This window comes from Mustela erminea, chromosome 7 (genome assembly GCF_009829155.1).
Source record: "Mustela erminea isolate mMusErm1 chromosome 7, mMusErm1.Pri, whole genome shotgun sequence".
In the NCBI taxonomy this organism is placed as follows: Eukaryota; Metazoa; Chordata; class Mammalia; order Carnivora; family Mustelidae; genus Mustela; species Mustela erminea.
Window position 1 is genome coordinate 24,012,990 of NC_045620.1, and position 14,700 is coordinate 24,027,689.

General features: G+C 44.1%; 1 pseudogene; it reads left to right on the forward strand.

Annotated features, from left to right (window-relative positions):
* The first annotated feature begins 14,075 nt into the window (after positions 1-14,075).
* LOC116596653 lies at positions 14,076-14,176 on the forward strand (annotated as a pseudogene).
* Positions 14,177-14,700: the final 524 nt, after the last annotated feature.

Sequence of the window (14,700 nt, forward strand, 5' to 3'; positions counted from 1 at the left end):
GCTCCTCCAATACTTGCTGTGGTCAGCTTTACTAATTTTAACCATTCTAATAGGTGTATAGTGGGTTTTTTTAAAACATTTTTTCCTAAGTTTTATTTATTTAAGTAATCTCTACACCCAACATGGGGCTCAAACTCATGACCCTCAGACCAAGAGTTGCACGTTCCTCCAATGGAGCCGGCCAGGCTCCTCACAATAACAGTGTAGTGGTTTCTAATTGCAGTTTTAAGTTGCATTTTCCTAATAACTAATTATGTAGAGCATCTTTTCATGTGCTTGTTTACCAGCCATATCTTTTCTTTGGTAAAGCGTCTATTCAAATTGTTTGCTCATTTTTGGGTTGTTCATTCTCTTCATGAGTCTTGAGAGTTGTTTATATATTCTGGTACTTTATTTTTTATGATTTACAAATATTTTTCTCTCAGTCTGTGACTTGTCTTTTCATTTTTCTAACAGTGTCTTTTGGAAAGTGGAAGTTTTTGATTTCCATGAAATCCATTTTATCGATTTCTTCTTTTATGGATCGTGCTTTTGGTGTGATACCCTTGAAAACTTTGGTTAACCCAATGTCATAAAGTTTTCAGTTTTACATTTACGTCTGCAGTTTGAGTTAATTTTTGTAGATGGTGCAAGGTATGAATCAAAAAATTTTTAAATATTTTATTATCTTTTTCTTTTGCGTAGGGATAACCAGTTGTTTCAGCACCAGTTGTAGAAAAGGTTATGCTTGCCTTTAGAATCTTTGTGAAAATCAGTAGTCCATATACAATGTGGATGTGTTCCTCAACTCTGTTCTGTTCCATTAATCTATTTCTCAGTCTTTCTGCCAAGACCATATTGTCATGACTACCACAGTTTTATATAGTCTTGAAATCAAGTTTTGTCTATCCCAGGCTCTTGCATTTCCATATGAATTTTAGAACCAGCTTCTCAATTTTTACAAAAAGCCCGCTGGAATTTTTAACTGGGATTGCATTGAATTTATAGGTCAATTTGGGGAGAATTAAGTCTTCTGACCCATAATACAGTATATTTCTCAATCTATTTAAGTCTTTTTTAGTCTCTCAGCAATGTTCTATGGTTTTCAGACTACAGAGATATTTCATATTCTTTACCATACTTATCCCTACATATTTTCTTCTGTACTGTAATGTCTAATATGCTGTTAATCCCATCCAGTGTATTTAATTTTTTGTTTTATTTAAAAAATTTTTTTGTATTTTTATATAATCACTACACCCAATGTAGAGTCCCATATCACAACCCCAAGGCCAAGAGTCACCTACTACAACAACTGAGCCAGCCAGGCTCCCTGCATTCAGTGTATTTTATTTTTTTTAAAGATTTTATTTATTATTTGACAGAGAGAGAGACACACACACACAGTGAGAGAGGGAACCACAATCAGGGGGAGTGGGAGAGGAAGAAGCAGGCTTCCTGCAGAGCTGGGAGCCCGATGCGGGGCTCGATCCAAGTATCCTGGGATCATGACCTGAGTTGAAGGCAGACGCTTAACAACTGAGCCACCCAGGTGCCCCAAGTGTATTTTAAAATCTCACTCATCCCAGGAGCAAGGGCAACATGCCCCCAACCCCCAACCTTAAGGAAAGCTGGAGCTGGGGGTGAGAAACCCCTGGGATTCAGAGCTGGGTAGGAAGTGTGACCGGTGCATGAAGGACTAGTTTATGAGTAAGACTTGTTTTCTCACTTAACCTTCTTTAAAAGAAGAACGTGGCCATTAGCCTTTAGTTCTGGCATGGGATTGGGAATGGCCTTCTCCAACTGTCAGCCTGAATTCCAGGCTCCTTATCTTCTACATGGGAAATATGTCAAAGAGCGGGGGTAGTGACTTATACCGGAGAACACCCCAGTGGGAGGAAAAGAGAAATCATGTTCATGCCTCAGGAATACTGAAATGCCCTGGAGTAAGCGGACATTCTTCTGTAACAATGTTATCACTAATGCTTTAAACTCTGGCACACTGTTTCTGTTTCTGAAACGAAGTCCGTTTCTTGTTTCGTATTTTCTCTTTGGAAATTGCAAGGAGGTGGTTTTAAAAGAAATAAATTAAAAATAGGCAACCCAGAAATCAATCAATCAATAACATCTCACTCATTTCTAGAGGTTTGATTTCTTTTTTTATGTCTTCCACGTATCTACTTAACTTTTTGGACATGTAGAGTACAGTTATAATAGCTGCCTTAATATCTTCTCTGCTAATTACTTTTTTTTCTGCTAATTATTTTTATTTTAAGATTTTATTTATTTATTTGAGAGAGAGACAATGAGAGGGGAGAATGTCAGAGGGAGAAGCAGATTTCTGCCGAGCTGGGAGCCTGATGTGCTTAACCAAATGAGCCACCCAAGTGCCCTTCTCTGCTAATTTTAATACCTATGTCAGTTCTGGGTCAGTTTCAATTCCTCTTTCTTCTCATTACTTCCTACTTTGCATGACTGGTAAATTTTTTTCCTGGATGCTAGATATCGTGGATGTTACCTGTTGGCTGCAGGATATTTTTGTAATTTTATGAGTATTCTTGGACTTTGTTCTGGGATGCCCTTATTTGGAAACAGTTTGATCCTGTGGATCTTGCTTTTTTTCTTTTCTTTTCTTTTTTTTTTTAATAGTCACAGTTGCTTATTAAATTTTATTAAACTTAATGATTTCTTCTAACATCTTGGAAGTAGAAGATTCAACATTTTTAGTCTATTCTCAACACAGCAACCAGCATGATCCTATAAATGTAACTCATTTCCAGTCACTCCTTTACTTGAAACTCTTTCATAGCATCCCATAAAACCAGTGTCTTACCTATTAGGCTCTGTGGTCTGGCCCTGCTATTTTTATTCTGACATCATCTCCTACTACTGTCTCCCTTACACCATTCTGGACACACTGGGCTCTGTGCTATTCCTCAGAAACCCCAGGCATGCATCTACCTTTCTGTTCTTTTTTGCTAGAACATCCTGGAACCCAGATAACCATGTGGCTCCCTGCCCTCACCTTCTTCAGATCTTTGCTCAAATGTCAACTGTTTGGAGGGTCCTTCCCTGACCATTCTGTAAATTTGCAATTGTGTTATTTAAAATTGCAAGCCCTGTCACAACACCTTGTCTGTCTCACTTGCCTGCTATATTTGACCTCTCAGGGTTAACACTATGCAACATGTCATATTTTGTTATGTTTGTTCTCATTCTCCCTCCACTGGAATATAAATTCCATGGGAGCATGGGTTTTGGCCTGTGTTGATCACTGCTATTATCCCAGCAACTAGAACAGTGTCTCACATGTAACAGGCACTCAATAAATGTTTACTGAAGAAATCAATAAATCTTTTAAAAAATATTTTATTTATTTATTTGACAGACAGAGATCACAAGTAGGCAGAGAGGCAGGCAGAGAGAGACAGGGAAACAGGCTACCCGCTGAGCAAAGAGCCCAATGCGGGGCTCGATCCCATGACCCTGAGAACAGGACCTAAGCTGAAGGAAGAGGCTTAACCCACTGAGCCACCCAGGCACCCCAAGAAATCCATAAATGTTAAAGGGTCTTGCTTTTAAGATTAGGTAGGACCAAAACAGGGCTTAGTCTAGGCCTAATTTCTCCCCACTGCTGAAGCAATACGGCCTGTGTATTCTACCAAATGCCCTATGAATCATGAGGCTTGCCAGTCTGGCTGGTGGAACTGGGGACTATTCTTGGCCCATCGGGAGCACTGAACACTGTTCCTTCTAATCCTTTGGTCTGGTCCCTTCCTTGTCCTCAGGTAATTTCTTCATATGCACGTGCTGGTGAATACTCAGCTGAATATTTGAGTAGATCTCCAGAATTCTCTCTCTCTCCTCTTTGGTACACTTCTGGTCTTCCCAGACTCTCAGCTCTGTCTCCCCAACTCAAAGAGGCTGCTGGGCTCCACTTGGAGCCCTGCACCATTTAGCCTGAAAACGCCATCTCAAGATAGTAGTCCAGAAAAATCATAGATCCCACCTCATTCATCTCTAGGCTCTCGGGGAACACTGTCTTTATTTCCTGGTGTCTGGCGCCTGAAAACGATTGCTTCAAAAATACCCAAAAACCAAAGACAAAACCCAAAAAAACAGTTGTTTCATTCAGGGCAGTGAGGCAAGGGAGCTTTTAAAAATCCCAGCGTCTTGGGGTGCCTGGGTGGCTCAGTGGGTTAAAGCTTCTGTCTTTGGCTGAGGTCATGATCCCAAGGTCCTGGGATCGAGCCCTGCATCGGGCTCTCTGCTTGGCAGGGAACTTGCTTCACCTTCTCTCTCTGCCTGCCTCTCTGCCTACTTGTGATCTCTGTCTGTCATATAAATAAAATCTTAAAAAAAAAAAATCCCAACATCCAAGACCCACCCTAGATAATTAAATCTAAATTTCTGGAGGTGTGGTCTGGGTAGCAAGTGAACTCCTCAGGCTGATTTCAGTGCACATCCAGATTTAAGGTCAATATTTTATATTGTGATTTTAGTACTTTGATTTAAAAATAGTTTATTTTGAACTGGTCTTTGACATAGGAAACATGGTACTACAGCACATTTTCAACTTACCGCTGAGCCCCTGATTAAAGAATCAAATCTCTTTAGAGCCCCTGATTAAAGAGTCAAATCTCTTTAAAGTCCCTGATTAGGGTATCTGGGTGGCTCAGTTCATTAAGCATCTGCCTTCGGTCAGATGATGATCTCAGGGTCCTTGTCAGGTACCCTACTCAGCGGGGAGCCTGCTTCTCCCTCTCCCTCTGCCTGCTGCTCCCCCTGCTTGTGCTCTCTCTCTGTCTCTGACAAATAAATAATAAAATCTTAAAAAAAAAAGTCCTCTGATTAAAAAACAAGGTTGGTCTCAAGCCCAGAGCAAGGCAGAACCACATTGTGGCTGTGGGGAGGACGGGGCAGCTGGGCAGCTGGGCAGCGCCTGGCAGGCTTGGGGACATTTACAGTTTATTATTTCCACTTAACAAAGTATTCCTAGCTCACTGTCTTGCTTCATTTTCTTCTCCCAACGACCCTGAGGCGAAATTCACTATCTCTGTTTGTCAGATGAGGAAATACGACTCAAGAGGATGAGTGACTTGATACAGGGCAAACCATTTGCACAGTTAAAATGTAAACTTGGTTCTCAGGAGCACCGGGGTGGCTCAGTCATTAAGGGTCTGCCTTCCGCTCAGTTCATGATCTCAGCCAGAATCCTGGGATGGAACCCCGCATCAGGCTGAGCAGGGAGCCTGCTTCTCCCACTCCTCCTGCTTGTGTTCCCTCTCGCTGTCTCCCTCCCTCTCTCTCTCTGTCAAATCAATAAATAAATCTTATAATGTAGTCTCTTTTTAAAAAAGATTTTATTTATTTATTTGACAGACAAATAGGCAGAGAGGCAGGCAGAGAGAGAGAGGAGGAAGCAGGCTCCCCGCTGAGCAGAGAGTCCAAAACGGGGCTTGATCCCAGGACCCTGAGATCATGACCTGAGCCGAAGGCAGAGGCTTTAACCCACTGAGCCACCCAGGCGCCCCAATAAATAAATCTTAAAAAAATAGTAATAAACTTGGTTCTCAGAGATAGAATAAGGAGCAAAGCAGTCCTTAGCTGTGTGGCTGCCAGGGTAAGGGAACATCCCTGAAAGGCCTGAGCAATGAAGGGAATTCGGTGCATAGGGCTTCCTCGCAGATGAGCAAGAAATCACTAGATCAGCTACCAAGGTGGGGACGCCAGAGACTGAGACTGCTGGGGGAGCAGTGGCTGGGTCCCACCCTGCCTCCTAAGGAGACTGAGGTTTCCATAGCACTTCTGTCCCCAGAAAGGGTAGGCAAATAGAGAGTCCGAACTGAGAGGCCAGGAAGATAAAGAAGATAACTAGTGTTTGCTACTGCATCCTTCCTCCTGGCCCTGCCTCACGCAGTATCCACCTCTGCTCTCGAAGAATAAAAACTGTAAAATAATACGGTAATGCTGGCGCCTCTCCACGAGTGTTTGCCAGGACCCAGACCCTTCCCTGGCATCATCCTACTGAATCCTCCCTGTGATTCTTTGCAGCGGGTGCTTCTGTCATCTGCAGTTCAAAGGTAAGGAAAGCGAGGCCGAGGATGAGTGACGATACTCATTATTGCTGCATAACAAATTATTCTGAAGCTTAACAGCTGCAAACCACAGTAATCATTTGTTATATCATGCATTTTCTGTGGGCCAGAGAATTTAAGAGCAAATTAGCGGGGTGAATCTCGACTGGGGCACCCCATGGGCTTCCAGTCAAGCTGTCCACCAGGGCTGGAGGATCCAGTGCCAAGGCAGCCCCTTGCAAATCAGTTGGCAGTTGTATCTGTTACTTGCCATGTGGCTCTCGCCATTGGGCTGCTTGAGTGCACTTACAACATGGCGGCTGACTTGTCCCAGAGCAACTGATCCAAGAGAGCAAAGAGGACGCTGAAATGTATTTTCGGGCTTAGCCTCCAAAGTCACGCTATCATTTCTCTAATATCCTAGTGGTTACACAGGTTAGTTCTAATCACAGTGGAGGGGACTGACTCTACAAGGGTATGAAGAAAGACCAGGAGGTGAAAACCATTGAAGGACATCATGGAGGATAGCTACCACAGCGACAAAGTAATTTACCCAGGGTCATGCACAGGGAAAGTATTAGGGGTGGGCTTTGAACTCAGGCAGTTACCATGTTAATGGTAAAGACTGGCTTGAAGGAGTGGGGGCAGGCAGGTGCCCACAGATCTCCCGTCCCGGAGATACTCATACTTCAAGTCAGTGAGCATATCAGTGTGGATCTCATTCCATAGATCATATGGGTCAGACACTATATCCGATGTGTCAGACAGTCACTTTGTCAAAACCACATGACCTGGGCATGTTTATAGAAGATCGCACAAATCATCACTTGACAGTGGACTTGGTGAGTCAGAGGGAACCTGGATTTGGCTCCAGCTTTGCTTCTGACTTTACTGTGTGACCTGGGGCAAGTTTTAGTTCCTTTGAGGCCTTTGATTTCCTAGCTGTACAATGGGACTGTTTAATCCCATGGGCCCTACATGCCTCTGGTTAAGAGATTCCTGGATTTCATGCATGGAGTTGTTCACCAGGAGTGTTGAGGCAAGTCCCTCTCCACTTTCCCTGGATCTCTCAGACTTTTCCCCAAGTGGAGTGGACTCCTTAGGTACAAGGGTCACTTTTTTGGACCCAGGCCAGGCTAGGCCAGGCCGCTCAGCCCTGCTTCACCCGCAGCTGGCTGGCACCATTGTTCCCCCATAAAGCCGGGCCCTTTTCCAGCTGCTGCTGCCCTTGAGGCAGGGGAGAAGCTCAAAGAGCTCAGTTGTGTGGCTTCCCCCCTCCCATGGGGCAGGCCTGGGTCACCCAACAGGCTGACTCAGCCCATGCAGATGAACAAAGACGACGAGATATGGTTTAAGGAAAGAATTTGACATTTACTATTACACCCCCTCCCCCAAGAAACTTCAAAGTAACCATCAGAGGGAAAATCTTGTTCTCCTTATTTTACAGTTTTGTAGGATATTAAAAAATGGGGTGAGATCATTATAATTTTTCAGTGCTTTAAGGGCCCATATTTTAATGAGTCTACAATACACATCTGTTTGTCTTTTAATCTTTGAAATTGGGATGCACGTAATAGTTGAGGTATGTGTAAAAAGCACATGGTGTTACACAAAATAAAATAACAATGGTTAATGGTGTTACACATATTACAACAATGGGTCTCAAATTGGATGAAATGCAGTCCCTTAGGCTCTGTTCTTGGAGACTGGGCCTGGCCATAACCATCTCCTCCTCCACTGTCCCACTCCCACTCCTACCCACCACCCACGAGCCTTTCTTTACCCTCTGTGTCCAGTACAATCCTTCAAACTTTCTCAAGCTTTTCCTCTGCATAAAACCCCAAAGGAATTGTGAGGGTGTAGCTAGCCCCCACTTCTGACCCAGACAGAGAAGTTTTCAGTTGAGTGAAAGAGCACGAAAGAATGAAAAGAAATTTAATTTCATTAGTAATAGCTAACAGTTCTTTGCACTGTGCTACAGGCACTATTCTAGGTGATTCATGTGTGTTATTTCATTTAGTCCTTACAGCCATTTAGCTACTAGTATATCCCCATTTTAAAGATGGGGCAAATGAGGCACAGAGAGGCACTATAACTTGTCCAAGATCACATAGCTATTAAGTGGCAGATAAAACAGCAAAATTCCTCCTTTGCCCCAGAGGTAACTCTGTCATACCTGTGGTCCATATCTTTCCAGATCTTGTTTTTATTGGAACTGTGGCATAAACATACAGGAAAATATCATTTTACTTTTCCAAGGGGGAAGAATATCTAGAAATGTGCAACTAGCTTTTCCTACTTCATCCTAGGACCTAAAGATATCTTTTCTGTACAAAGACATAGATTTCCCAGTTCTTTGTAGTTTTAAAAATTTTTTAAAATATTTACTTAAGTAATCTCTACACCCAACATGGGGCTTGAACTCATGATGCCGAGATCAAGAGTCATATGCTCTTCAACTGAACCAGCCAGGCGCACCTCCTAGCTGTTTTTTGTTTTGGTTTGGTTTTTAAGTAGGCTGTACCCACTGCATCTCTAAGAGCCTTTTTTCTAAGACTTTATTTATTTATTTGACAGAGAGAGAGAGATCACAAGCAGGCAGAGAGGCAGGCAGAGATAGAGGGGAAAGCAGGCTCCCCGCTGAGCAGAGAACCTGGTGTGGGGCTCAATTCCAGGACCCTGAGATCATGACCTGAGCCAGAGGCAGAGACTTCAACCCACTGAGCCACCCAGGCGCCCCCTCTAAGAGCCTTTCTAAATGCAACAGCGCCTTCCCGGTACCCTACTGGAGGATATTTGGATTGTTTCCTATTTTCCCCCATGACAAACAATGCTGAAGAGAACATCCTCACACATGCTTCTTTCTTGTTCACAAGTATATGTTTCATAGGGCCGGTTGTGATGGTGACCTTGCTGAGTCAAAGGCCATCACAGTTTTAGCAACAATACTGCCAAACCTCCCTCAAGAAGGCTTTTCTAGGGGCACCTGGGTGGTTCAGCCTGTTAAGTGTCTGCCTTCAGCTCAGGTCATGATCCTAGAGCCCTGGGATCGAACCCCACATCTGGCTCTTTGCTCAACAGGGAGCCTGCTTCCCCCTCTCCCTCTGCCTCTCCCCCTGCTTGTGCACACATGCTCTCTCTCTCTCTCTCTCTCTTTCTCTCTCTGTCAAATACATACATACGTACATACATACATACATAAAAAGAAGGCTTTTCTAATTTACCTTCCCACCAGCTGGAAATCCTGTTTCCTCTAAGAAGCACAGCATTTGGAGTCACCCCACCTGGGGTTGAACCCCACCTTTGCGTGTATGTGTTTCTTCCTCTCCTCCTCTTCTTTCCCCCTCCTCCTTCTGTTATGCAGGGTCCCATTGTACGAATAGTCCACAGTTGACCTGTTCTGCTGTTGACGGGCATCAGGATTGTTTTCAGAGAAGACTGCCATGATCACACAAGCACATGTTTTTTGGATGTATCTATTTACTCTTCTTGGACATATAAACCTAGGGGTGTTGCTGAATCATAAGAGAGATACAGATTTAGCTTTAGTATGTAATGCCAAATAGTTTCCAAAGGGGTTGTACCAACTTATTCTCTTACCAATAATGTATGAGCGTTCTAGTTGCTCCACATTCTCATCAACACTTGACATCGTCAGCCTTTTGCATTCTCACTATTCTGGTGGCACTATGCTCTTGTCACCCTCATATCACCCCAAGAGGTGAATTTGTGTGTGTGGATACTGTTGATTAGTGACTGACCTCATCAATATTCTCCTCTCTAGCTACCTTCTAGCTAAGGGGAGTGCTGGGTATAATTCTGGCCAATGAGACAGAAGAGAATCCATGGAGTAAAACTTCTGGTAATACGTAGACTTTCTAAGAAGAGTTGATCTCCCTTCATTCCTTTACTTTACTTTCTTTTTCTACCTGGCACATGGACCTGATGTCCTCCATGGAACAATATATCCCATGAGGCTACAATACAACAAAAAGGCCAACAGAATCATGGAGACCCTGGCCACGACATCATTAAGCCAGTGAAACAACCCAAGCAGCTCCCTATGTTGAGACTTCATGTAAAACAAAGTCCCCTAACTTACTATTGGTTCAGTTTTCTATGGCTTGCGACCAAGAGCATTCTTTGGCAATACTTTTACTATCTCCACTCTGCATCTGAGCAAAGAAAGGCTCAGGCAATTCAACTGAAGCAACAATGTGCAAGGAGCATTCGGGAATGGAGAAGGTTCTGAGATGCATGGAGTTGACAGGAAATGAGAGACCTTTGCTTGACAGGACCCTTGGGGACATGGTACCCTTCCTGAAGGCTCAGAAGGGGAAACAAGGCTGCCATAAGGACCTCTGTAAATATCAGTCTATCTTTCAGGACAAATTTTACAAAGTATCCTTCCTCCAACTAAAGTCAACCTCAAATCAGCACCCCCCTCCATTTACTCTAGTAGAGCAGCCCTGAAAGGAAACATTCTGGGAAGGTCAAGAAGTGTGTTTTGTATAGAAAAAGAGGTTCTGAAGCCGCAGAGGAAACATCTAAGACAAGCACCCATGTAGGCAGGACCAGGGATAGGGAAGCCTGAGGCAGCAAGGAGTGATGGAATGGCTGAGTGGGGGAGTGCTGAAGGCAGGGAGGGAGTGGGCCCAGGGTGGGAACTGAGTTTAGATCCTGATGGGATGAGAGTACTCAAGGAAGAGCCTGCATCCATATATTCATTCTCCCCCAACTCCCTTTGGTGGCTGCACCTGCTAAGGGTCCCTGAGTAATCCTGGCCTGGTCTCAAGAAAGTGGTGAAGGTATCACAAGATTTGTGATGGGGCAGCTGGCCATAGGATATCTCTGTGGGAGAGGGTCCCTATACCCAAACCATGATTGTGCTTACTTCCCCATGTGTGGAACTGCCTCCTGCCCCCAGGAAAGCTCCCTGAAAAGTGATTATAACAAATTTCCTTTTCTATCCCTAAGGATGAGAACTGGATAAAAGAGAGCATGGGCTTGATCTTTGAGGCCCTTCTAGATCTACCACCCATGATTCTCTACCTCTTCTCTCTAACCCATCTGGTATGTGTAATTACATTACAAGAGTATAGCACATCTTATTATCCTGTTGATGGACGTTCAGGTTGTGTCTAATATATCACATTTACAAACAATGATGCAATAAACAATGTTGTACACGTCTTCTTGAGCACATGTGTGATATTCTGTTGGGTATAGACTTGGGAATGGAATTGGTAGGCATGCACAGCTTCAACTTGGCAAGTTACTGCTAATTGGCTCCCCAAGAGATTATGTGTATCTACTTTTCCCCTACTAACAAAGCATGAGAAGTCCTAGTACTCCTCACTGTTGTCAGCATTTGGTTTTGGCAGACTTATTAATGTTGTGATGGAGATATAACACAGTACATTTAAGTAAATAAAACACACCTGTCCTAAGCGTCCAGCTTCATGCATTTTTACTTTTGTTCAAAACCATGTAACCTCTACCCAGACTGTTTCTAGACCACTAGATGACTCCTTCATGTCCCTTCCCAGTTAAGAGTCCTCAGTCTCTCTGCCAAAGTAACAACTGTCCTATTTTCTACAAACGTACATTAGTTTTGCTTGCTCTTGAACTTTATACAAGTGGAGTTATGCAACATGTACTCTTTTTTTTTTTTTTAAAGATTTTATTTATTTGTTAGAGAGAGAGATACAGAGTGCAAGCACAGGCAGACAGAGTGGCAGGCTAGAGGCAGAGGGAGAAGCAGGCTCCCTGCCGAGCAAGGAGCCCGATGCGGGACTCGATCCCAGGACACTGGGATCATGACCTGAGCCGAAGGCAGCCGCTTAACCAGCTGAGCCACCCAGGCGTCCCAACATGTACTCTTTTTTTGTTTGGCTTCTTTCACTCAATTTAGTACCGAGATTCGTCCATGTTAAAAAAGAGAGAGAGAAATTTACTTGAGGAATTGAGTCACATGATTACAGGGACAAAGTCTCATGATCTACCATCCTCAAGCTGGAGACCCAGGAAACCTGGTGGTATAATTCTGTCCAAGGGCAGGAGAAGATCAATGTCCAGCTCAAACAAGCCATCAGGAAGGGAATAAACCCTCCCGTCCTCCACCTTTTGTTCCATTCAGGCCCTCAGTGATGCCTACTCACATTGGGAAGACAATGTCCTTTACCGAGTCCACTGATTCAAATGCTACTCTCATGTGGAAACACACAGAGACACCCAGAAAGAATGTTTAATTTGGACACCCTGTGGCCCAATCAAGTTGGCACATAAAATTAACCATCACAAAAGGTGAGGGTGGTGGGTACGTTTTGCCAACCAGAGCAGCATTGGGAGGGGGACCTGATGTTGGGCCTGCCCCTTGCTTTTCAACTCCCATGGTGCCTAGCAGAGGCTCTACACTCAATAGAAGCTCAAGAAACTTGATAAAGTGACTGATTTTATGGGCACACACCCCCAATAGTAACAATTCAATATGGAGCACCTACATATCTGGGGCACCTTTTTATTCATGACTTCAACTTTCCCTCTTGACAACCTTAGGAATCCATGCCATTGTCCTCTTCTATAAAGGTGGAAACTGAAATCCACAGAAGCCCCACTTGATCTGCCTTAGATCCTAGAAAAATGAAGTGGTGGGTTGAACAGTGGCCCCTCAAAAGATATACCTATGTCCTCGCTCCAGAACCTGCAAATCGCAGGTGCAATTCAATTAAGGATCTCGTGATGACTTTATCTGGATGGACCCTGAATCCTAAGTCCAATGATAAGAATCCTCAGAAGAGACAAGAAGTCGGAAGAGACACAGAGAGAAGAGGAGGCCATGGGAAGATGGAGACAGATTGGAGGAATGTGGCCATAAACCAGTGAACTCCAAAGAGCTACCAGAATCCGGAAGAAGCAAGAAAGCATTCTCTCTCCTAGAGCTTTCAGAGGGAGTGTGGCCCGGCTGACACCTTGATTTTGGACTCTGGTCTCCATAACTCTGCGAGAAAAAATTTCATTTGTTTTATACCACCAGTCCACGGTAAGCTGACACAGCAGCTGCTGGAAAGGAACACGCAAGGGTGGCAGAGAAGGCAATGGAAAGGAAGGAGAGAGAGTCCGCCTTCCCTCCTGAAGCTCATGATTCTTCATCTCCTGGCAGCTTTATGACCCAATTTCCTGCCCTCTGCTCCTAGTTCATTTCACTGCAGCCTCCCGGGTCTCCTCGTCATTGCTGGAATGTACCAGATTCATTCTCACCTAAAGTCTTGGTGTTTGCTCTTTCCTTTGTCTAAAATATTTGTCTTCCCCTTGACACTCAGTTCTCTGCTCCCCAAACAGGCCTCCCTGGTTTCCTCTCTGGATCTCCCACCTCCCAAGTCACCCCCATCTCTTTGATTTTTTTTATGGCCCTCACCACCACTTGATGTGACATTTGTCCATGATATATGTGTTTATATATGTAATATCCCCTCCAATTAAGATACTGGCTTCTCTAGGGCAGGGGCTTTACCCCCAGCCTGTAGCAAAGTTCCTAGTCCAGAGTAAATATTTAGTAAATGTTTGAACATTAAAAAAAAAAAAAAAGATTTTGGGGGCACCTGGGTGGCTCAGTGGGTTAAAACCTCTGCCTTCAGCTGAGGTCATGATCTCAGGGTCCTGGGATCGAGCCCCACATCGAGCTCTCTGCTCAGCAGGGAGTCTGCTTTCCTTCCTCTCTCTTTGCCTGCCTCTCTGCCTGCTTGTGATCTCTGTCTGTCAAATAAATAAATAAATAAAATCTTTTAAAAAAACTACTAAAAGGTTTTATTTATTAATTTGAAAGAGAGAGAAAGACAGCAAGAGAGGGAACACAAGCAAGGGGAGTGGGAGAGGGAGCAGCAGGCTTCCCGCAGAGCAGGGAGCCCGATGCGGGGCTCAATCCCAGGACTCTGGGATCATGACCTGAGCCGAAGGCAGATGGTTAATGACTGAACCACCCAGGTGCCCTGGTATCCAATAAAAATCTGAATGACTGGCTCGCTTTGACAGCACATAGACTAAGACTGAAATAATATGGAGAAGATTAGCATGGCCCCTACAAGGTTGACAAGCAAATTCATGAAGTGCTTCATACATTTGTATGTTAACTAACGTACAAATTAAAATTAAAACAAAAAAAGAGAATAAACTAGTTGACTAAAAAAATGTTTTGAATGAATGAACAAATGATCTACTAATAGTGGTGGGAATGAAGAGGAAGAGGGCCCAGGTGTGACTCTGTCATCCAAGCTGAAGAGACAACTGTGTGGGGGAAGCTGTTGGCCCTAACAGGGTCCCTGGTTCTCAGCCCAAGTGTGATTAGGAGCCTCAGAAAAGCCTTTCTCCACCCTCCTCCTCCTGGCTTGCCTAGTCTTCCCAACTGGTCACAGTCCCCAAGGGTTCATTTGATTCAAACATCCTTGGGAAGGTTTGAAAGCATTCTTTGTTTCTACATGTTCTCATTTTTTCCCAAACATCAAGCACGGACAGATACCATTCAGAAAACACCCGGGCTCACGTACATAGGCACACACCATTTAACACACACGCTTGGCCATATCCCACATTCTCACGGATCTTCACGGCTCCATCTGCCCCCATCCATGACTAATTGTGTGCAGCT